General features: G+C 39.8%; 1 protein-coding gene across 1 annotated transcript in view; it reads right to left on the reverse strand.

The window, feature by feature from the left end:
* Positions 1–24,273, reverse strand: part of LOC114633366 (nuclear receptor coactivator 1-like) — a gene marked incomplete at its 3' end in the record, with an annotated part of 79,767 nt that overhangs the window by 12,407 nt on the left and 43,087 nt on the right. The window contains exon 2 of the mRNA XM_028781946.1: positions 2,086–2,243. The remainder of the gene's footprint in view (positions 1–2,085; positions 2,244–24,273) is intronic.

Here is a 24,273-nt window from a genome sequence, read left to right on the forward strand (position 1 = left end):
GCCTCACATAAGCTAAGAAAATCCCTGACAATGCTCTTGTTAACATGAGTTCTGTAACTGAATCAATCTCAAAAGAAGACTATCAGTTATGTGGACAGCCAGACACCCCTAAACATCCTCATCTTGTCTGCTATCGAAGGTAACCAGGGTTGGGCCTGGCTAGAACTTAGATGGGAGAATATCAGCTAGACAGGTATTATTAATAAAGCAATATTTTTTTAACATTGAGATTCAAAGAAGCAAAATTAAGGTTAACTCAGTATCACAGAAGTAAAGATGGCACTTCATTTTCATACATGAACAAGTGTAAGTATTTTTAGATGTATTTATTAATATGGGCATAAGACAAGATTCCCAAGTTAAACATCTGCTGAGTTTTTCTGAAATTCTGGAGCAAAGGCAGCAGACAAAGCAGCAGATGCCAAATGGGCACCTTACAAAAATAAGAGGCAATGTTCAAAGAATTGTAGGAGAGCCCCCACTAATCTGTTGATGGCAAGATTCCTGTATTAAGTGTCTTATACTTACAAAACACAACATAGACTGTAATACAAAGCCCCCAATGGGACAAGCTATCAGAGCTGTCATGAGTATGGAAAATGACTTTATATTTGGTTGATAGGGGATGTAAGTTGGGACAATTAACAAAGCCAATTTGCATATCACTTTTTAACAAGACTGAACGTGTCTAAGTAAAAGTACTCTGTTGACTTAAAAAGCTGCTAAATTATACCCAATTTCATGCAATTTCTAAAGAGTAATTTCAGTGACCAGAAACTACATCTATCTCTGGTCAAATGTGTCAGACTAAACTCAATAGGTGAAAACACACAAAATTCAGTTAAGTTTTCTACATACAAATTAGTTATTTGTCTCTCAGATTGAATATAGAACCATATAATTTTAAAAACGGCATCAATTAGCTAACAACCAACTCTAAAAGAGTGTTCTTTGTCCAGCTAACAAGTGGCACAGAAAAAAAAAAATACACAAGATGAAGACAATACTCCAAGAGGCAAAGATCCCCAAACTGATCCTCCATACGACAATCAATCAGGACAGAGTGGTCCTACACGTTATAGAAGGCTAGCTTCTGTAAGGAAGTGCTTCCCAAGCTAGAGTCCTCAGACACTTCATGTTCTCCACAACCACTGGAACCTTCCTCATGTGACCACAAAGAACGGGGACTTGTGACTACAATAGTCACTGACTTTCAAGGCTGAATGAAGTCCCATTGTTTGGAGATACTCTACTCTGCTTATCCATTCATCAGTTGGTGAACATTTAAGTTATTCCACTTCTGGGGATTATCAATAACACTGTTATGAATGCTTATGCAGAAGCATTTGTGGATATAAGTTTTAATTATCTTGAGTGTAAAACTGGGAATAGAACTGCCATATCATAGAGTAATTAACTCTTAACTTTCTGGGGAAATGCTAAATTTAAGGTGACAAAACATGAGGATTACAATTCTATATGCTTGTCCAAAGCAGTTCTCCCTGGTAAAATTCACCCCAGTGAGTATAAAATGGTATAACATTATGGCTTTGATTTATGTTTCCTTAATTGCTAATGATTCTGAGCATCTTCTTCTGTACTTCCTGGTCTCCTTATAACTTCAATGGAGACCTGTTTCATTCAGGGCCTTTACTTATTTTTACACTAAGTTTTACTGTATTTAAATATTTACTGTGCACATTTAAGTCATGACGTTATCAGAAACAAATATGTAGTAAACTGGTTATTACTGTGAAGCGAATTAATACCCATAATCTCACATAAACATTCTTCACTGCTGCAAGGGCAGTTATCATCTAAGTGTACTGTGCTACTGCTAATTGTATCTTGTTATATGAGAGTCTTTAGACTGTTTGTACAATTGATAGTCTTACCTTTATCTCTTAAACTTGTTTATTCTAAACACACCGCTTATCTGCCAACATTTCCACTGAGGAATACTAGCCCTTATTTTACAATAACCTTGAAGTTTCCCAGATCAAACCATTAAAAAAATGCTCCACGGGTAATAATGGTTTTCCCTCCACACATTTACAGTGACAAAGTTCTTGAAACCTTCTCTACCTGGGAGACTTCTTTGTTCATAGTGAGTCTTCAAAGCAGATATGGTCAAGCTGAATGCTCCAAAGGACGGCTTCTTGGGGAGTGAAGTAACGCGGTGACGTCCAGAGTTGGCGCTAGTCAGTCTGCTCTCGCCTCATTAAGGTCAATTACAGGAACAACTGAAATCAGTGAGAAGAAAAAAGCAAATGGAAGATTAGATTGCCATCTATTCTTCAAAAGATAATACAGCTCAAAATACCAAGCAATGCGAGAAATGTAAATTTTCAAATCAGATGGAAAATATTTCCAAAACACAATGAATGAAGATCTGAACTTATAGGCAAAGACCTTCCTGGTGATGTTATTTGTGACAGCTTGCCTCTAAGGTAATGAAGGCATAATTACATTCTGCTCCATTTCTGAGAGGCCCGCTGAGAAGCCTTTAAAGACTCATCTCTGCCATTACATGCTTGCCTTTCTTGTTTCCTATAGAACACAATTTTTCCTGTTTTCAATTATTTCATTCTTTCATTTACGTAATATTCTTCTTATGTATTGAAATTATGAAAACATTTTACTTTCAAAATTTTTGCTGGAAAAGCTTACATGCTTTTGTATTTAAAGTTAGTTGAGCTCTTGTTCCAACAATTATGGATTCTCTTGTACTGTATTAATCTACTCACAGATAAGAGTTATAAACTGTGGACAAAATATAAAAATAACTGAAGACACTGGAAAGTGATCAAAGCAGACTTAAATTGTAGATCTGACTTTGTTCAAAGAAGGGCGCTACACTGGGCAACACATGCTTAGGTTTCCTCTGTAGGAACTTTTTCAAGGCTTCCCTTATTAAGTGCGGGGAAGCTGGACTACAGACGAGAAACCACAGCTGACAGGCTTCAGTCGTTAGTGCAGAGCAGGGTGAACGGAAAACTCCAAACTGGTTGACACAATTATCTACAATCCAAATTTATAGACTGTGGCAAGCAACTTCATATTCATACAACTGAATGTGAGAACCACAGAATTTCTGACAACAGTACACTCAAGGACCAAAAACTAACTTGAAATTAAATGTGTAACACGTCTGAAATGTTTCTGTGTTCATTCACATTGCACCTCATGAAGTGATTGTAGCTTTGGTTTTCTTAACATGCACTGTGCACATTTGCACCACATGTCCCTGGACCCTGCAGCATGCTAACAACGATGTCGGAAACACCTCAGCTCAGATGTCCTAGGAGTCACGGTGTTGGACTGCACACACAAACTTTTCTGCACTTAGAGAATATAGTTGTTAAATTATGAAAAACAAAGGCAGTATTTTCCAACTGCCATTATTCAGCATTTAAGTCTCAAATTTGTATATTCATTGTATTCTTAGAAAAATGATTTGAAAATGGCTGCCTATAAGGTCTGAGATTTTTTTTAAGATTTAGTTTTATTTTATGTGTATGTCTCTTCTGTCTCTCTCTCTCTCTCTCTCTCTCTCTCTCTCTCTGCATCTGTGTGTCTCTGTGTCTCTCTCTGCCTCCCTCCTTCCCCCCGTGTGTGTGTGTATGTGCGTGTGCATGTGCGTGTGTGCGTGTGCGTGTGTATATATGTATATATATACACACTGAGCCCAGAAGATGGTGTCAGCTCCCCAGGAACTGGAGTTACAGGGACTGTGAACCACTTCCTATGGGTATTGAGAGCCAAACTTGAGGTTTCTGGAAGAGCAGCAAATGTTCTTGACTGTTAACTCCTCTTTCCAGTTCCTTCAACTTTTTTTTTTAAAGGATAATTAAATGAATTTTGGCTTGTGATTGGGTTAGAATTCCAGTAATTTCTGAAATGGTCCTAAATATGCTTTTGCCATTTTGTACTGCATATTTATGTGAAGCAGCTTTCTCCACACTGACAACTAAAAAAATATCAAAATATTGATCAATTCTGAAAAATGCCAAAGATACTTTGCATCCTGTAGTATCAAACATTCAACAAGGATTTCATTATTTAATCTTTTTTTAAAATGTATTTTCTTTTATGTATGTGAATGTTTTGCCTGCATGTACACATCTGCAACACATGTTGCCTTGTGCCTGTGGAGGTCAGAAGAGGGGGTTGGATTTCCTTGTGTAGGATGAAAGGACAAAGGAAAAACACTCTGCGCCTGACCTACCCCACGACCAGGGTCAAGGAAAGAACGCCCTGACTTTACCCCAAGACCAAGGCTAAAACAGAATCCCACCATTCCCTGAGCACAAAACTCCACTAGTCCCTGACCTTCAAGATCAGACCACAGAATCCCACCAGTCCCAGGCCACCCTGAAAATCTCCGTCCCCAAAGAAATCCCATATAAACCCTACCTGCTCAGTTCTCTGCTTCTTCTCACCTGAACAGATCTGGGTCTTTCCCTTCCAATAAATCTCTGTTTGAGATTTGCTGTCTGGTGTGTCTGTGGTATTCCTTAGCTCCTGACTGCCAGAATATACCTTTCTCCTTAGAGCTGGAACGCTTGATGCTCTGACTCGGGTATGCCCTCCTGGTGTCTGTTCTCTACCTCTGGGTCTATGCTGCATTGGTACCCTATCACTCATCTCTGGTCAACCCACATCAGATTCACCTTCGAGCTGGCCAATAAACAGCTCAAGATCCATTCCCCCAGCTGTAACTAGTTTTCAACTGTAGCTGAAACTAAAGTTTCCCCTTTAGTCAGTGTAAATGCGTCCCAGAGTTCAAGAAAGTGACCACTGAGTATCTGGCACCCTCTGGTGCCCCAGTCACAATCTTTAAGGCTACAGTGGTCTTCATCACCTGATTCATGCCTCTTGGAGCTTCAATCCTGCCGTCCCTTCTTTCCCGATTCTTCAACCTTCACTTTGGAGCTGCTGGTAAATCCCACAGCTCCTCTGAGCCCTCCTGGCTTTTGTAACTCTGTTCTCCAACCCTTTCCATCCCTCCCACTCTGCTCTAGGCCTCAGTCCCTTCTTGACTTCTGGCCTCTACGGAAAAGTCCTGCTAACAGGCCATGAGTCTCTCTTAAGCTTGGCCAGGTTAGGCCAGACCCCCTGTTGGGTGAGGTGATGACCCACTGAATGGCTTGTATCTTTCTCTGGCCCTCCCTGAGCTCTCGAACACCCACAACTACAGGCTGAAATGACATTTTCCTTCCCCTCTCTCATCCATTGGAACAATATCTTCCATACCAGCTCATTCCCCCTTGGGATGCCTTTAAAAAGTCTCCAGTCTCTATATCTAACACGCAACCTGAAGGGCCCTAAATTTATTCACTTTTGCAATTGAATGTGGCCTCAACAGCCCTTACATAATCAACCCAAATGGCCACCTAATGGCACTTGTCTTAGTCAGGGATTCTATTCCTGCACAAACATCATGACCAAGAAACAAGTTGGAAAGGAAAGAAAGGATCTATTCAGCTTACACTTCCACATTGTTGTTCATCACCAAAGGAAGTCAGGACTAGAACTCAAGTAGGTCAGAAAGTAGATGTGGATACAGAGGCCATGGAGGGATGTTACTTACTGGCTTCCTTCCCCTGGCTTGCTCAACTTGCTTTCTTACAGAACCCAAGACTACCAGCCCAGGGATGGTACCACCCACAATGGGGCCTCCTACCCTTGATCACTAATTGAGAAAATGCCTTAGAGATGGATCTCATGGAGGCATTTCCTCAAGGGTGGCTCCTTTCTCTGTGAAAACTCCAGCTTGTGTCAAGTTGCCACACAAAACCTACCAGTACAGTGCCCTAATTGTAATATTATTCAAGATCTTTACAAATACTGTGAACAACCTCTGGGTCTAAGAAACGGAAAGAGATTCCCCATTCCCCGTTTTTCTTTTCTCTGCTTCAAGCTTGTTTATTTTTCACAAGGTATAAATGTCCTATCTTTTAAGTTGTTGATGGATCTGTAAGTTTGTTGTAAAGAGGGAGCCAGGAGTCAGACGTATCCTGAGAGGGGGTGGAGGGAACAAAGGACTAATCAGCTGCAGTGAGCACACACTCTTCTCTGGCCAGTGAATCTCTCAGCTCCCTCCTGCAGTGCCCTCTGTCTATATCCAGAGCTCAAAGGTTTCCTATCTCCATGCCTTCTTTGTTCTCAGCTTTCTGGATTCAGTTCTACAGGTATTCAAGTGTCTTTTAGGTCTGAGTAGCATTGAACTGTTATTTTATGCTGTCCCACTTCAATTAAAAGCTGGCTCTGGAGTTCCACTCCTCTAGACCCAAATATACTCATTTAATGGTTTCCTCTAAAATCTCTGTCCCACATCAGTCAATCCACTTGACTGTGACACAGAAAGGAGAGGAAAACAAAATAAAGGGACAAACGAGTCCCAATATGGACAACTGCTACTCATCTCATACTTCCTTGGTTCTGGTTTAACTCTCTAAAACTTTTGCTAAGGTATAAATCTTTGTAGGCATATTGGGTATGATTAAAGCCCTGTAAAATCCGTAACAAAAAGTCAAAACCTATAACACTGAGCTTGATGGTTAAAAATCTACACATAGGTAATTTTAAAGAAAACATGTGGCTTGCTGCCACTTAGCTGCTGTCCCATTGGGATGGAAGCAGCTGTGTGGCTGATCGTCATCTTTGTCAGGGTTGGAAAAGACAGATTTTGCCATATAACTTCACTCTCATCTTGATTAAAAGTGACCTCATGGCATAAGCCAAAGGAAACCAACTCCTCCTAGCTATGAAGCCCAGACCAGATGATTTATCCACTAATTTTTCATCACAGTAATGACCCCACCCCCGCAGAGCCTCAGCCCACAGTCTCTTCTCTCCATCTCTGGCCTCTTTAGTCTCCTTTTCTCCCTTCTTAGTGATATGCCACACAGATCCACCCTCTCAGGCACCCATTTTCAGCCCACTGGCAGGCCTTAGTTCTCCCATTCTGCCAATGGGATGCCCTTTACCTCCCCTTATCTGGCCTAAACTGGCCACAGCTCTCCCTTTGTGAGAGATGGGGTGGATGGCTTGGTCAGTGTACGTATCCCCTTCTCATTAAGTGAATTCTCTCAAATAGAAAAGAGATGGGGGTCTTACACTCTTAACTCTTCCACCTTCATTAACAATTCCAGTATGTTACCCAATCTTACCACCTCACCTTCCATGATGTTTATACAATTCTCACCAATGACCTTCTCCCCAAGGAGTGCAGGCAAGTCTGGGACCAAGCTAGGGCACACACAGTTGAAACCTACCAAACTAATGCTACCCACCCAGCCAGGGCTGAGTCAGTCCCTAACCAGGATCCTAAATGGAATTACAATACGGATAAGTTTATAACTTGCCCACTGGCCAGTCTCTCCAATGTTGCCCTTAAAGCAGTAAATTACAATAAAATCTATGAGGTCATTCAGGACAAACATGAAAACCCATCTCAATTCCCAGACCACCTTATAATGGCCCTCTTGCATTCTGGATCCTGAGACCCCAGGTGGAAAACAACTCCTTATGACCTATGTTTTCTCCCAGAATTTCCCTGATATTTGGGCCAAATCTAAACATCTAGAGAAAAGACCACTGACTCCATAGTTCGTAGAAGCCTTAGTGGTGGCCTTTAAGATACACCAAGGGAGAGGTGGAAAAGTCCAAAACCAAACATATTTGATTCTGCTTAAGGCCACTCACCTGGCCTCAGCAGCTGCCTAAGCTCCCAAAGCCTAAGAGCCTTTGGGTCCCTGTTTCAAATGTGGCCAGGAGGGTCACTAGGCCCCAATCTGCCCAAACCCTTTCAAACCATTCTGATCATCCCATGGTACCATTAACAGGGACTGTCCTGTGTCCTTTGTGGCATGAGGATATCAAGCCCAAATTATCCTCCAGCAAACCTTCTAGGTTTGGCCATGGGTGACTGAGGCGGGTCTCGGCTCCCTTGGCCCAACCACCCCTATCTCAAACAGGGACCTCTAGGTAGTCATCACAGAATCAGGGTCATCAATCACTTGCCTTCTGGACACTGGGGCCACTTTTTTGGTCCTCTCCTCGTTCCTCTATTGTCAGAGTACGGGGACATCCTTACCAGTCTCACCAATTAGCTGTATTTTTAGGGGTATTTCCCTTACCTACTACTTCCTAGTGGTACCAACCTATCCCATCCTCTTGCTGGGAAAGGATTTCCTAGCTAAAGTAGGAGCCTCTATTTCTTTTGTTTCCTCCATCCACTTGACCCCATGCTCAACAGCCAACCCCTTTCTTCTCCCCGAAAACCATACAATCTGACATACCTTTTTCCTTGCCAGCTTCCCAGGTAGAATACCCAAACCCTCGATAGTCAAACATCACTTCCCTCTCATTCAATTACAAAAACCTTTCCCTCCCATGCAGGGCAAAAGGTGAGAAGCAGTTTCACCCTCCCTTGGTTCTGGGTGTTTGGAAAGTTTTGTCTAGACAGAAAACTGTTTTGTGTGTGCAGATCAGTCTCTGTTTCCTGGTGTATCCATTTTGTTGTAAACGAGTTGGAAATCGGTCAGGATCAGATGACTGTATGAATGATAGTGGACACCACATGTTTTGTTTCTGACTGGTCTTCTTTGAATGTGTGAGCTTTCTGTGTTCTGTGGTTTTGATTTTGCTTTCTCTGCCACTGCCAGCCACAAGCCACCATTCCTAACACTGCTTGCTATGGCTGCTGCTTTGACAGCTAGAGCTCAGAATTTATCTCTAGGCTTTCTGGTCACTGGATTCAGTTTATAAAAGAATGTAAAAACAACGCCTGTTTAATAAGGTATTAAAGCTACACCTCCATGCATTCACGTATCTGTGGCCATAGCTCAACTCCTCACATGTGAATCAGAGAAGCTAGCCTTCAAGTTGTGTATTACTGCTTCTCTTCTCACAGGCTGGCTCTCCTAACACGGCAGGGTCTCCGAGCACTAGTCCCTTCCTGAAGTCTCTCTTCAGACAGCATTGCCTCAGGTAAGCAGACTTACCTTTCAGCCACGCCCACGTCTCAACATTTCAAACTGACTCAAATTGCCGATTTGACTCTCTAAAGTGTACACAGATAAATTGTTTCTGCTGGCTTTTGGCACCGATCATATTTGGTTCCAGATTCTAGAGCCCATCTCTTCAGTTTCCCCTTCCCTCCTCCTGTTCCAACAATCCATCTCTCCTAGTCTGCTTTATAAATGTCCTCTTTCAGGTCCTGGAGCCTGATATACATTCTGGACCTCACCACATAGGCAAGTCTCTAGTTATTAAGACCCTTGCTCCTTCTCTCTTTCTATTGGAACCAAACTCCCTGTTTCCTTGTTTCTTCCTCATAGGAGCTGCCTGCCTGCTAAGCCTTAAAGCTTCCCTGGCCTCTGCAACCTTGTCCCTCCCTCCTATCTCTTAGCTCTGTCTTAGAAGACTCATAGCTACTCTATGCCCTCCTGGGCCTCTCAGCTCCTACTTGGAGCTTATAGAAACTGTCCAGTGGAGTGTGACCCTTCTCCTCTCCATTCATGGACTCAGATTTTATTAAAGCCTCACTCTTTTACTACAAACAGTCTGACCTCAGTATATTTCAAAGGCCAAAATTGACATGCTCGTTTTTCAGTGGTGACAACTTCTGCCACTGCACAATCAAATGATCTGAAAATCTTTTATATCTAAACTTGTACTTGCCTCTTGTACTTCTTCCTATCTACACCTGCCCAGAGTAGCACTTACAAGGATGTTAAGAGACCTCTCTACCTCTAACCAACAGCCCATCCTAACAGAGCCAGGAAATTGCTTTATTATCAGGCTGCCAAAGGCTAATCCAGTCCCCTACAATACCCTCCTTATCCATCTCTCCTTCTCCTTCTCCCCTATGCCTGTTTTCTCCATGAGCAGAAGAATGATTACTGTACAAAGTGGCCACAAACTTAAAGAGGTTGCTTATATTGGTCTTGCATGAGACAAATTTAGGTGATCCTAATTTTATATCAGCTACTGAATAATACTCTGCCTGGCAGTTTTGGAGAGTGCTGGTTGTATGTTCCTTCCAGGTCAAACTCATAACCACCAAATGTAACCTCACCCACTGGATTCTCTTATCTTGCCTCTGTCCTGAGCCACCCCTTATTTCTCCCATCTCTCTTCGGTATCTCAGACTGTCTTAACTCCTTAGGGACATACTTTGTGGGCTCACTGGAATCCCTCAGACTCTAACACTACTTTGGCTCTGAGCACTGCCATCAACTCCTTATGTCTGAACATTCACAGTACCTTGATTATCTGTGGCACTCGAGTTTACCACTGCCTATCTGATGGGTGGTCTGAGACTTTTACCCTGATGTTCCTTTTTTTCAAAATTAGGAGTGGTACCTAGTGAAGAACAGTTGCTGATTCTCATCACAGGGTTTATAGTGGCATGGCATGACAAATGAATGGTTCAGGTCCTACCCTTTCTTGTAGTCTTAGGTATAACAATTGCTGGTGTCACCACTGGAGCAGCAGGACTGACTACTTCCCTAGTATTTGCCATCAGTTTTCACCCAGGTTCATCCAGGATCTCCAACGGGTAGCTCAGAACATCCTTACCCTCCACTGGCCACTGCAGTGCTATAAAATCAGCAAAGGTTAGATTTACTGAGAGTAGACAGAGGTGGTCTTTGTCTCTTCCTTAGGGAGGAATGTTTCTGCTATGTCAACTGGTCAGGTACAGTAAAAGAAAAGATCCAACAATTCCAGATGGATCTCCAAAAATGTACAAAACAGCTCCATGTTTCTCTGCCCAGTGACTCATCAACCATCTAATATGGTATTGGATATTTCCTGTCTTAACTCCCCTTTCTCTTCCTTTCCTTAATCCTGCTAGTCACACACAACCTCATAAACTTCTTGCCTAGATTTCTTCAACAATGGATCCAAAGCTTTTTTTTTTCTTTAACCAGACTTTTGATCAGTTGCTATTACAGGATTACCAGCACCTAGATACTGAGCCAGAGGCCTGGGATTCCTGATTATATTCTGATAGTGAAGGTCAAGTTCACCTAAAGGACTTTGACATCCCCATTCAGCAGGAAGCAGTCTAATGATAACATTACTCCCCCTTTCCCAGCCCCTGATTATTTATCAATAATAAGCAAATGGCGGGGAGGGGGGGAATATAAGCACTTTGAGGCATGTTAGCGGCCAGGCCCTGCCCCTGAGGGCCTCCAACCACCAAGTTCCACCCACAGAACAATCTAACTGCCCTAATAGTCAGCCCCAGCCTCCATTCTTCAGAGTAAAAAGCCCAAGCTCAGGACTCAAACTTCCATCAGTCCCCACACTGGAAATCTCTACTCTGGAAAGATCCACCCCCAAGAAATGTTACATAAATGTCTTCTGTTCAGTTCTCTGCTGTTTCTTGCCTGAGCAGAGGCAGCCAGCCTCCTGAGTTTTTCCCTCCCAATAAATCTCTTGTATGAAGTTTGTTGTGCAGTATGACTTTTCGGTATTCCTTGACTTCCAACTGTGGGGTCAGGGAGCTGTGGAACCAGGAGGAGCCAGTCTGGAGCAATAGTGGCATCGAGGTGTGTCCAAACCCCAGAAATCTCATCCTGAGATTGGCAAGAGTAGGATCACTCTCCCTCTCCTCCCCTGCCCTGCCCTGGGCCTGCATCTCCTGGAGCCATAGTGCTGTGCCCCCACTTTCCCTGCCAGGAGGTCGCACAGCCCTGTAGCCAGGTTAATTTTCTCTTCCCTTATAAGGTTATGTCTGATAGTACTTGGAATCCTTATGCAAATGAGGCATCTTCAGTGCCTGGACCCTAGCCAATGATGTATACTCGCCTGAAAGCCCTGCCCTCCCCCAAAGGTTTAAGTAGCCTTTATTCCTCCCACTAAAGAAGCTATCTCACTGAAGCTGTTTCCTGAGAGTCTATTCTTGTCATCCTCACTGCTGTCTGAGGCAGAGCCTGAACTCTACTCAAATGCCAGGATACCTTTCCCCTCAGAGCTGTAACACTTACAGAAACAGTATAGGAAATCAGGACTAGAGAACGCATACCTTAGAAGAGAGGAGGCTATTAGCACAATGGCAAAGAAGGAAGGCGTCTGAGCCATCAACTGCTACCTTTAAGTAGCTTTGCTCACCATTCTCTTTTCTTTTGCTTTCACTTTCAGAATAACACAATTATTTAGATTCCATTCATTCATTCACTCATTCATTCATATTTTGTGTTCATTCATTTATATTTGTGTGTGTGTATATTTTGCCTGCATTTATATGCATCACTTGCATGCAGTGTCCACAGAGGCCAGCAGAGAGCATCAGATCCCCATGAACTGGTCTACAGATGGTTGTTACCTGCCATGTGGATGCTGGGATTTGAACGTGGTCCTCTGTAAGATTAGCCAATCCTCCTAATCACTTAGCCATCTCTTCAACCTCCAGAATAACAGAGTTCTTATACTGACTCCCTCTGAAGAATAACCAGTTCAGATTTAACTGGTTCTTCTCTTTTTCCACTTAAAACTGGTCTTTCTTAGGTTTTATATGATATTAGTATTCAGGCTATTTCCTATCTTAAAAATTTTGTGATAGTTGCTCACATTTTCCTCTTTCTCTAATTTTGACGTTAAAAAAAAATCCTTATTGATTTTATTTTTGCTGATGTTATCTTAACTGTGATTTAGAAAGGGACCAATACTCAATACCTGCTCAAACTACCATGTTTTCCTGGAATAAGTATTGAATGCTACTTCTAACTTTATTACTGTTATTTTATTTTAGAACATTTAAAATCTTGTTTCATGTATCCTTAAACATGTTAGCTTTGACAATTTTAAAACCCACCATTCTGACACTCTTTAAAAAACAGCCAGTAGGCTGGGCGGTTGTGGTGTACACCTTTAAACCCAGTACTTGGGAAGCAGAGGCAGGCGGATCTCTTGAATTCGAGACTGGCCTGGTCTATGGAGTGAGTTCCAGGTCAGCCAGGACTACACAGAGAAACCCTGTCTTGCAAAAACCAAAGCAACGAACAAACAAAAACAAACAAAATACCTAGTAAGTGAACTTATTGGGTAAATGAAAAATTTAAGCAGCTGTGATATGCAGTAAGCCCTATGCAATAATTTGACTGGAAGGGACACAGATCAAAGCAAGCCTCTCTATACACACAACTAGCACTATGAATTGTAACTTAGAGAAAGCAGCAAAAATGGTTCCTTCCATTGGTGACAGCTAATTTATGAGATGGCTATCAAAAGAAGCTGCAGTGTTCTTTAGTAATGAGTTAAAAGAAACTTATCTCTAAGAACAGTGGATTATTCTCTTATCCAGTTATATTAACTGTTGAGCACTATAGATATCATTTGATATTAATAAAACTTACAATATAAGCATTTCACATTATTCCAATAAACTAGTACAGATTCAAGGGTATTTTCATTATAAGCCATGTTTTTACTTTCCTTAGGATATACTTTTTGATGTAGGTGTGTGTTTGAGTAAGAGATGTCCCTCACAGGCTTGTGTATCACACTTGGTCCCCACTGTTTGGAAAAGGTTACAGAACCTTAGGCAGGTGGAGCCTTGCTATAGGAAGCATGTCACTGGGGCAGGTTTTGAGGATGGGTAGGCTCGCCCCACTTCCTGTTCTATCTCTCTGCTTGCTGTGTGTGAATACAGTGTGACCGTCCAGCTTCCTGCTCGGCTGCACACTTTCTCGACTGGTTATCATGCTTTTCCAGCTACGATGGACTCTGGACCATAAGCTAAAACATACCCTTTCTCTTCTAAAGGTGTTCTTTTCTTATAGTATTTTATCACAGCAGCAGAAAATGAGCACAGGGTAGAAATGAATAAACTAAGTACAAACCCCAGTGTGTTCGAACTAATAGCTTAGATGAACTATGCTGTCATTCAGTAGTGAGTGATCACAAAAAAAAATCATTAATATTTTGTGGCAATTGTAACATTTTTCAGTAGCATAAAATTATGATTCCATACTATTTTTATTAATTTTTATCAACTATATTTTAGAAAAGTATGTAAATGAAAAATATGAAAAATAATGTAAAGGCAGATTTTTCTTAAAAGAGATTAAAATTCTTCATGAGAAATGATGCTATTTTTTTCTATTAATAATGACAAAAGTGTTGTATTTCCTAAATTTAAGTTGAAAATGATATAAATAAAATGGAAATAAGGCCATTTATATTAATATTAAAATTTATAATTCAGAAGTAGCAAAGTTTGACTTTGTTATAGTATGTAGTCTCTTGCCTTTTTAGTACCTCTGTAGAGAGGAAACTAGGTAAAAACAAAGATTTTATAAGCAAAGTTCTTTACGTTTTACAACAGAATGACATTTTTTAGTTTCCCTTTTCATATTTCTTTAAAAGACTCGTTTAATTTTATGATTAGAAAATTTATTTATGAAAATCTTTCCATCTCTTTCAAAAAAACTTATTTCTTCATACAAGTTTTCAGATATTTTTTTAAAAAAATATCTGAGTAAATCTACGGAATTTTTAGAAAGATACAATTGTATTATGTTTGAACTGATACAAACTGCTGGTCTGTGTACAAAGAAAAAGCTCCAAGAGGAATCCTGCTAAAAATTTGATCTAAGCATGCTCAGTAAGTGGTATGACTCTACAGTGAGCCAGCAATAATTCTCTGGTACCAGAGAAATCAGGAAAATGAAGAATATTCATCCTAGGTTTTATAATGGTAAAAATGGGAACATTTCAAAATGTCCTCTAACAATAGAACGGATCAGTAAATTCTATTTACTATATACTATTTAATATATATTAAATACTATTATACTACAACCTCACAATAGTGTCATAAATGAACAGAATTTGAACTATTAACATCTGCCTATGGGCACCCAGACTCCTTTCTTACAACTGAGGGAGTACAGGAGTAAGATTTAAAGTATGGATTCTAGAGTCCAACTATACTATGGTACTTTCTGGTCTTGTAATTTTAATCTTGGATAAAATTCTCGTACTTAGCCAAGAAGTGTTAGAAGAAACATTTAGTATTTTTAAATGACTTTAAACAGCATATGACACATGATAAACATGATTAAGTAGACCTTAACCAACTAAATTTTAACCCTCTTACTTGGCAGATACCTTCTAATAACTGATATAAATCATCATATTTTCCAAAAAGACCTGTGTGTGTGTGTGTGTGTATGCTGTACTGTATGTTGTCTGTGTCTAGTGAATGTGAATGAGTGGAGGGGTGTTTGCACACAGGGAAGGTCAGAGAGGATGTCAGCTGCTTTCTACTCTAGTGCCTTTCGAAAGATCTTTTCCTGAACCAGAAGGTCACCATGTTTCTTAGTCTGGTCAGTGAGTTCTTAGGATGAACCTATCTCTGTTCCCTAATGCTGTGGATCTCAGATACTGGCAACCATGCTTGGCTGGCTTTCTTTTCTTTTCTTCTCTCAATATGAGTGCTAGAGATTCAAACTCAGATCCTCACATGCAGCTCTTACCCACTAAGCTATCTCCCAACTCCCTCCCACAGTTTTCACTTGACTTATCAGTTTCATTGACCATAATATTTTCTGTTCCAGAAGACTTATATACCTTCATGTCTTGTTTTTCACTTTCACTATGCTTCAAGGAAGATACAGATGCTTATATTCTAGGTTTTAAAATGTATATAAAGAATCAATTGGGAGGCAGAGGCAGGCAGATTTCTGAGATTGAGGCCAGCCTGGACTACCGAGTGAGTTCCAGGACAGCCAGGGCTACACAGAGAAACCCTGTCTCGAAAAACCAAAAAAAAAAAAAAGAAAGAAAAAAGAAAAAAAAGAATCAATCCAGAGTACATTTTTTCAATCTTGAATTCCATTTCTTATTTACTCTAAGAAGACAGATTATAAATTTATAGTTGAAATTGTATAATCAGTAGTCTGCATATCAACTACTAAGGCTAGAAGATTAATGAGTATTTCATCTATTATAATATATATGTGGAAAAATACAGAAAGCCTCAGACTAGTAAATTCTAGCATTACTAATTCTAGATATAACATAAGCACATTCAGCTTAGAAATTAAGTCTCAAAGACTATTCCTACTATTCAATGCTCTACTAAGTTCTACATCTGTGTTCCTCTGCCTTAACCGTTTTACATTTAGTGTGTGTGTGTGTGTGTGTGTGTGTGTGTGTGTGATGTGTATGTGTGTGTGTGTGTATGTGTGGTGTGTGTGTGTGGTGTGTATGTGTGTGTATCTGTGGTGTGTATGTGTGGTGTGTGGTGTATGTGTGTGTGGTGTGTATGTGTGTGTGTGGTGTGTATGTGTGTGGTGTGTATGTGTGTGTGTGGTGTGTATGTGTGTGTGGTGTGTAGGTGTATGTGTGTGTGTGTGTATGTGTGGGGTGTGTATGTGTGTGTATGTGTGTGTGTATATGTGTGGGGTGTGTGTGGTGTGTATGTGTATATATGTGTGTGTGTGTGTGTATGTGTGTGGTGTGTGTGTGTACGTGTGGGGTGTGTGTGTGTGTGTGTGTGTGTGTGTCCATGCATGCCACTGCTCATATATATTCTCTTCTACCTTCTCTTCTACCATGTAGATTCCAGGGATTGAACTCAAGTTGTCAGGCTTAGAGGCATTCACCTTTACCCCCAATCCCTTCTGGCTTTTTAAAAAATTAATATTCATTTTAAGCCTTGATTTAAAACTAACTTTTCATCAAATTCTTCCATTCTCCTTTCACATGTTCTTTCTCCCTTTCTCTGTTCTCCAAAAGGGATCATTATACCACACAATTGCTCCAACTCAAGATGTACACAATATTATACTCAAATCATCTTCCACTCTCACACCAAATTCAAACAAACCATTTAGTTTGTCAAAAAAGAAACCTCCAGTGCACACACATGTGATCTGATACTCTGTTCCTGCTCATTCTCTTCCATGGGGTTTTGCCACACTCTAAAGTCTCAGACTCACTCCCAGGCTGCTTCCTCAGAGCATCCTCGGCTTTAGTCACCTGTCCTCCCCAGTCTTTCTCCCTCACTCCATCCCGATATATCCTTGCTGGAAATGTGCTCCCTCAGACTTTCTTTTCTTAGTCACATCTTAAATGCACACATTTGCTGTATTTATTGCTATCCTCCCCCACTAAACCATAAGCTTCCACATGGATTGTTTAAATCTGAGAACACAGAGAGGAAGGAAAACAAGTAAGTTAGTAAAACTGCTGGGTAAGTCTCTACAACTTAGAGACAGCCCATTTCTGAGCTTCATATACAATGTAATCACTGTCCCATCCCTTCTCTTCTCCACTCCTTACCCTTTCCCACAAGGTAAGAGAAAACACCTAGGGGTTGAGTACATCTTCAAATAACTGAAAACTAACCCTAACACCTAACCTGCAAAGTTTTAGCTCTCTGCTAACAAACAGCTCTACTAAGTTAGAAAGCAGCTGGCAAGGCCCACCCAAATCAGGCTAGAACACTAAGCACTGTGGGGTTTAATCTTATCTTTAATCTCAGCACTCAGGAGGCAGAGGCCAGAGGGTCTCTATGAGTTTGAGGCCACCTAGGTATCCACAGTAAGTTCCAGGCTACACACGGCTGCATAATGAGAGCCCATTTCAAACAAAACTAAAAACAAAACGTTGTTCAGATATCTTAATTATCAATACAGGCTAGAAGCAATTCTATTAAATGCTAGAACAAAAGCAAGATTAAATCACTTTATTGAATAGTTAAATTTGGCAGATATTTATCAGATGTGTGTTTATAGTGTTGGTTTTGTCTTTAAGCAGCTTATATCTATTATACCATATTGTTAATTGACAAAACCAGTTTTACACACGAAGCTCCTCTCTGTACCTAAAGGTAGCGAATACTCATTAAGGCATAAAATTATTTCTATCTAAGTATTTCTATTTCACTTTTCATATATCAAAATTACAAATTACCTTTTCACATGGAGCTGTGATCACCGCATATACTTAGAGGCTTAGTAATTAACTCCATCTTTATGGAATGAACCATATCCAGTCATGTAACAAGGTGTGTTACCATATGGTCGGTCACACTTAACTGTCTGTTCTACACAGCAACATGCAAAGTCCCTGAGGATGGGAAGAGGAAGAATAAACTGAGGCCTGTCCTGTGACTTTAACAAATAATATGGTTGCATTAGTTAGGTATTTCTAAAAATAAACTAGATATTTAATTTACTAAGCATACATCCTTTCTTTTGGTGACAGTATTTTAATCATCAAATATCTTAAGAACTTAGTATGTGGTAGGCACTGTGTCAAATGCTGGGAATACAGCCATGAACAAGAGAGGCAAAGCCTCTATTGTCCTTTAACTTTAGATTGGGTGACTAAACAAAGTTTATAAGTAAAAGTGACATCTCAGCTAAGACCACATATAAAAGCTATTTTTTTACACTTTCATATTGGGTATCAGACTCATGTCCTCTTATTCACTGGGCAAGTGCTCTACTGATCCTATAAAAAAATCTAACTCTAAAATTATTTCAGTAATCCTAATCTTCTTCTACCAATAATAAACTTATTATTTATATAATGCCTACATTTGGATATCTAGGCAATATCCAGAGGACTGAGGATGCAGCTCAGTTAGTCAACTGTTTGCCTAACACGCAGGAAGCCCCAGGTTTCAGCCTCACCCAATACAACTGTGGTGGCACATACTTGTAATTCTAGCATTTGAGAGATAGAGGCAGCCTCCTCAGAAGTTCAAGGTCAGCCTAAGTTACCTGATGAATCTGAGGCTAACCTAGGCTACAATTAACCGTGTCTCAAAAATTTAGAATAAATAAATATATGTTTAATGAGCAAAAAAGAAAATTCTCATCTCTATCACTCAAAGTCACTGCTATACCCTTACCATTTCCATGTATCTCTGGCCTTGCACTTATAGCTATTTTCTGCCTCATCCTCTTGAATATTGGATTTACAGGCAGGGTTACAGGTTCAGAGGTTCAGTCCATTATCATCAAGGCAGGAATGTGGAAGCATCCAGGCAGGCATGATACAGGAGGAGCTGAGAGTTCTACATCTTCATCTGAAGGCTGCTAGTGGAAGACTGACTTCCAACCAACTAGGGTGAGGGTCTTAAGCCCACACCCACAGTGACACACCTACTCCAACAAGGCCACACCTTGGGCCAAGCACATACAAACCACCACAGCCGTCAGAACCTATCTCCTACTATTTCTGTCTGGTATATATCAGACCAGTATTGTGTTCATTGCACTCCATACTGTTAGCAATCCAACTCTGAAGCATTTCAACCACAGTCTGACCTGTGTGCTTAGTCTGCCTCACAATGCCACACTCCTAATCAGCGCTCAATCACACCTTAGCAGTTTTCCACAAAGAACTCACATCCTCAATTCACACACCTACCACTCAAGGCTTCCCTTCAACATAGCCTGTAATGGCAGAGCTTAAAAATATAACAAAAGTAAACTAAATAGATGAAGAAAAGAAATACTTCATGATAACAGAATATTTTCTTTTTTTAAAAAAGTACCCTGCCCCTGCCACTCCCCTACTGTGTGTGTGTGTGTGTAAGTGCATGTGCTTTCTTGCCAAAGTGCACATGTGAAGATGACAGGATAACTTTCAGGAGGTGTTCTCTCTGGCACCTGTATGAGACGGAGACTGAACTCAGGTATGCAGGCCTTTGCACAGAAGAACCTCAGCCTGCTGAGCCATCCTGCTGACCTGTAATTGGAGGATTTCAAGCCCTTCTCTCAGCAACTGACAGAAGGACAGATGCCTCAGGAACAAAACCAGAAACAACTTAGGCAGTCTGGCTGATGTCCACCCCTTACACCTGACTGACATTTGTTTTGAACTCACAATTGCAGACAACTACTCTCAGGTACATATAGAAACATTTCACCAGTAAGGACTACATACTGAGAAGTTAAAGTAAATTTAAAGGAATTAAAGTCATTGGAATATAGTAAATATAACTATAATAAATTAAAAGGTAGAATATAATATTTAGAAAAAATCCAAAGCTTCAAATGTTTAAAATTAACAGTATAAATAAAAAACAGAATTTGAAAAAATAAAATGATAATGAAAAATGACAACAAAAACAGAAATTATAACATATGTTAAAAATTAACAAGGGGAGAGTATTTTATTGCCTTAAATTCTTATTTTAAGCAAAAGCAGGTTTTTAAGTTTTGCTCATTAAAGAAATCTAAAAACAAAAGCAAAAAAGATGAAAGGAACCAAAGAAGAAAACAACTAAAATTGGAAATCAATCAGAAGAATCAAACGATAGAGACAATAACAAAGTAATAGTTAAAGGATTATCAAGACTTACAATCTGCAGTTAGCTGGGCAACTTTTCCCTTGGCATGTCTGAAATCAACATGGCACACTTAAGCACCAGTGCTGTCCGTCGACCATTGTCAGGGTCTCTACCTGGGTCACAAACAACTGGGCTATTGTCTCTGGGCCAAGCAGGGCTCATCAATGCCTCTTACACTTTTGTAACTGTCTGGAGAGATAAAGATCAGTGTTTCCTGGTATACACACACACACACACCCAAGGCTCAGTTTTAGTGCCGGAAGCTAAGGGTGCTTCGATACAGCCCTGTTCATCTGCTCCTGGCTCCAGCTAATTTTGTCCTCCACCAGCTGGACTGAGTAGATGCTGCATGGTCAGCAATATCTATATCTTTACCATCTGGTCATTTACAGAAAAAGTTCACTGACCCTGTTCTTCTCAACCCGTTCCACTCCGCTTTTATCCAATCATGTATCCAATCCAAGAGTCTGTTTAAAACCTCAGAGGTATCATTTTCCTTCCTAGAAAATATCTTGAATAAAATCTTCTGTATTGATCTGTATGTGTGTGCTTTCCACTCATTTAGCAGGAACTTCCCTAAAAAAGGAAGCTATCATTCATCAACAAGATACCCACAAGAGTTCAGTTGAATAAATGAATGAGAGCTAAAGAAACTATTTCCTCTCCTGTAAAGAACAATTTTCTAAATGTTTCAACATCGGGTTTTTAAATGCAGTATTCCAGCTGGACAAGCAAACTCCCCTAAACTCATGGTAATGATTCTTTTCAATTCATTATTTAGGTTGAGTAAATAGAAACTGCAGTTCTACAAAGGAAAAAATTCTACTTTAGTTAACCAGAAGAAACATAATATTGTGTGTTAAAACTAACATTTCTTCTCAAGTCTCATGCAACCAATATCTTCCTACAAACCAGAGCTATATTTTTCTATTAAGTTATATCATCTACAGATACATCTTCATAGACTGGCTTAAAATCATATATAACGATATCTCAACTTTTATTACCAAGTCTCATTCTCTTTTCTCCAAATGTTATCTTGTAGGTATCTTGTAAAGGCATTTCCTTCAGTGGGATCCTAGTATAAATAGTTCATTCAAAAATGACATCCATCTTAGCTTACCTTTTGTATAAAAATCAAAATTTTATATATGCAAGGAAAGTAAACAAACAAAACTCTCTAAAACATATACAAGAGGGGCTAGAGAGATGGCTTAGCAGTTAAGAGCAGTTGTCACCTTTGCAAAGGACTCAGGTTCAACTCTCAGCACTCACATGGTGGCTCAAAGCCATCTATTGTTCTAGGTCAAAAGGATTCAAACACTCTCTTCTGGCTTCTATATGCACATGGTGCACATAAATTCAGGGAAACATTCATGCACATAAAATCACAACAAATGTTTAAAAACTTTAAAAAATAAAAACACACAATTAAAACAAGAACTAAATTTTTCCATTGTGCTTTTCATATTTTCCAATATATTTCTTGTTCAAGCCTTGAACAAGACATTTATTGTAAAACCTTGAACAAGACACTTGTTGTATAAGCTAAATGAACTGAATTATATAAAATTTGCTACACATATATATACACACACACATGCATGCACAAACACACATATTCACATGCGAACACATGCATGCACACAGTGGTTATGTTGAATCACTGTATTAGGGAAGGAAAGCCTAGAGAGAAAGCATAAGAAATTCTTCACCCCTGTTCCTTGTTTAATTGTGTCAATTTAAGTACCATTCAGATAAGCCAATTGAGTCCTAAGGGGCAGTCCTTTATGAATGATGTCCTAAATTTATCCTTGCCAAATACTCATTTTAATGTGTTTTAGACTTAAAACTAGATGGTTTACAGTTAAGAGCATGTATTACTTTTCCAGAGGACTCAAGTAGGGTTCCCAGCACCCCACACCAAGTAGCTGACAACCATCTGTAACTCTAGCTTCTAGGGTATCCAACACCTTCACTCGTGTGAGGGTTCACATATATACAATTAAAAATAATAAAAATAAAAACCCTAAAAAGGGAAATAATTGTTTAGGAAGCCATGAGTTCCGGATCTGGGCCTCTGTAATTCATTAACTTTTTTCTGTGCTGAGTTCACGAGTTAGATCTTTGGTAAGCTAACTTTCAAATGAGAGCAGGTGGAAGACCAGATGGGTAGTAAACACAGTATGAATAATCAAGGAAAAGTCATCACTACTATTACTGTTAAATTTGAAAGTGCACTTTTCACTGATTTTGAATCTAAGGCCATATTAGTACTTGGAAAAGGTCAAAAAAACTTAACAGTTTGGAAAAATTATTCTTTTTCAATTTCACAGAAGTGTTTTTCAAGAAGGTTTACCATCTAGTTTTAAGTCTAAAACACATTAAAATGAGTATTTGGCAAGGATAAATTTAGGACATCATTCATAAAGGACTGCCCCTTAGGACTCAATTGGCTTATCTGAATGGTACTTAAATTGACACAATTAAACAAGGAACAGGGGTGAAGAATTTATTATGAAAGCCTCTGACTGTCGAAGAGCTTAAAACACATGTTTAAATTCTTCTCAGGTTTAAGTTCACTAAAACAACAAAGGTAATGTAAGTAACATCAAATTCTTAATCATAAAAGAGAAGACAGTACAAAACAACTGTGTTTTGCTATTTGACCATCTGGAATACACTACAACTCCCTGAAAGCATGAAAAATTTGCAAGTATAATTACATTCTGGAACTACTAGCAGGACATGCTTCAATAAATACACTCTTGACAAGATTTGCTGATAAAAGGACTGACATGAGAATGGATAGTTTTATTATTTGGATATTTGTTCTTAGTAAATTCTAAAGAAAACCAAGAAGTTGTCCATGGAATAGAGGAGGAATAAGAAAGCAAGCACGCACACACCCTATAAACAGCCAGTAAGGGCAGAGTTCCGGTGCAGTGTAGAGACAGAACAGAAGTACAACTTCTTCCCTCTCCCATTCTTTGCTCACTCTCCTCCAGCATGCTCCAAATCTGGCCCAACTCTCTGTGGTAAAAACTGACCTAAGGCATGGGGATGCAGCTCAACTCTGCCACACTTGCCAGCCATATGCAAGGCTTTGAGTTAAAACTCCAATCCAAGTACCAAAGGAGAGAAAAGTCAATTTGTTATGATTGGAATGTATGAATTCTTTAAAGTCCAGGTAGCTGAAAGTCTGGACAGCAAGAACAAACATGTTTTCTCTTGATGGTTCTGGTGACTGAATACGAAGCAACTGAACTAGAAAGGCTAAGCAAAGGAAGAACCACACCAGCTGTGATTTTTAGACATGGCCCTGGCAGCTGAGCAATGCAGAGTTGTGATCACAGAACTACACAGATATAATGAGTAGCAACAGTTGGGTAAGCAAGACACTGGACAGCAAGCACTGGAGGTGGCAAAAAGAAGTTGTCTATCAGCACATGCAAATTATCAAAGTTATTTATGCTTTCTGCATAACTCTAGAACATACATGCAAATGAAGAGAATTAAATAAAATCATCCACAACTCCACTACCTAGAATTAATCAAGTATCTGCACATACACTGTTCTACAAATACAGACCAATACATACTTTGAATTTAACTATGAATCACATATTAATGAAAGTATGTATAGAACTTAGAGTTGCTCCATTTTTTTCTATTAAAAACAACATCATGGGGCTAGAGAGTTGACTCAGTTGGCTCAGCAGTTCAGAACACTTGTTACTCTTGCAGAGGACCCATATTCACTTCCAAAAACCCATTTGGTGGTTCACAACCATCCCTAACTCTAGTGCCAGGGGATCTGACACACTCTTCTGACCTCTGCAGGCACCAGGCACACAAGTAGGGCATATACCTACAGACAAAATAATCATCCACATAAAATAAAATAAAATAAAATAAAATAAAATAAAATAAAATAAAAT

The sequence above is a fragment of the Grammomys surdaster genome, unplaced genomic scaffold (genome assembly GCF_004785775.1).
Source record: "Grammomys surdaster isolate TR1022 unplaced genomic scaffold, NIH_TR_1.0 587, whole genome shotgun sequence".
NCBI classification, from domain to species: domain Eukaryota; kingdom Metazoa; phylum Chordata; class Mammalia; order Rodentia; family Muridae; genus Grammomys; species Grammomys surdaster.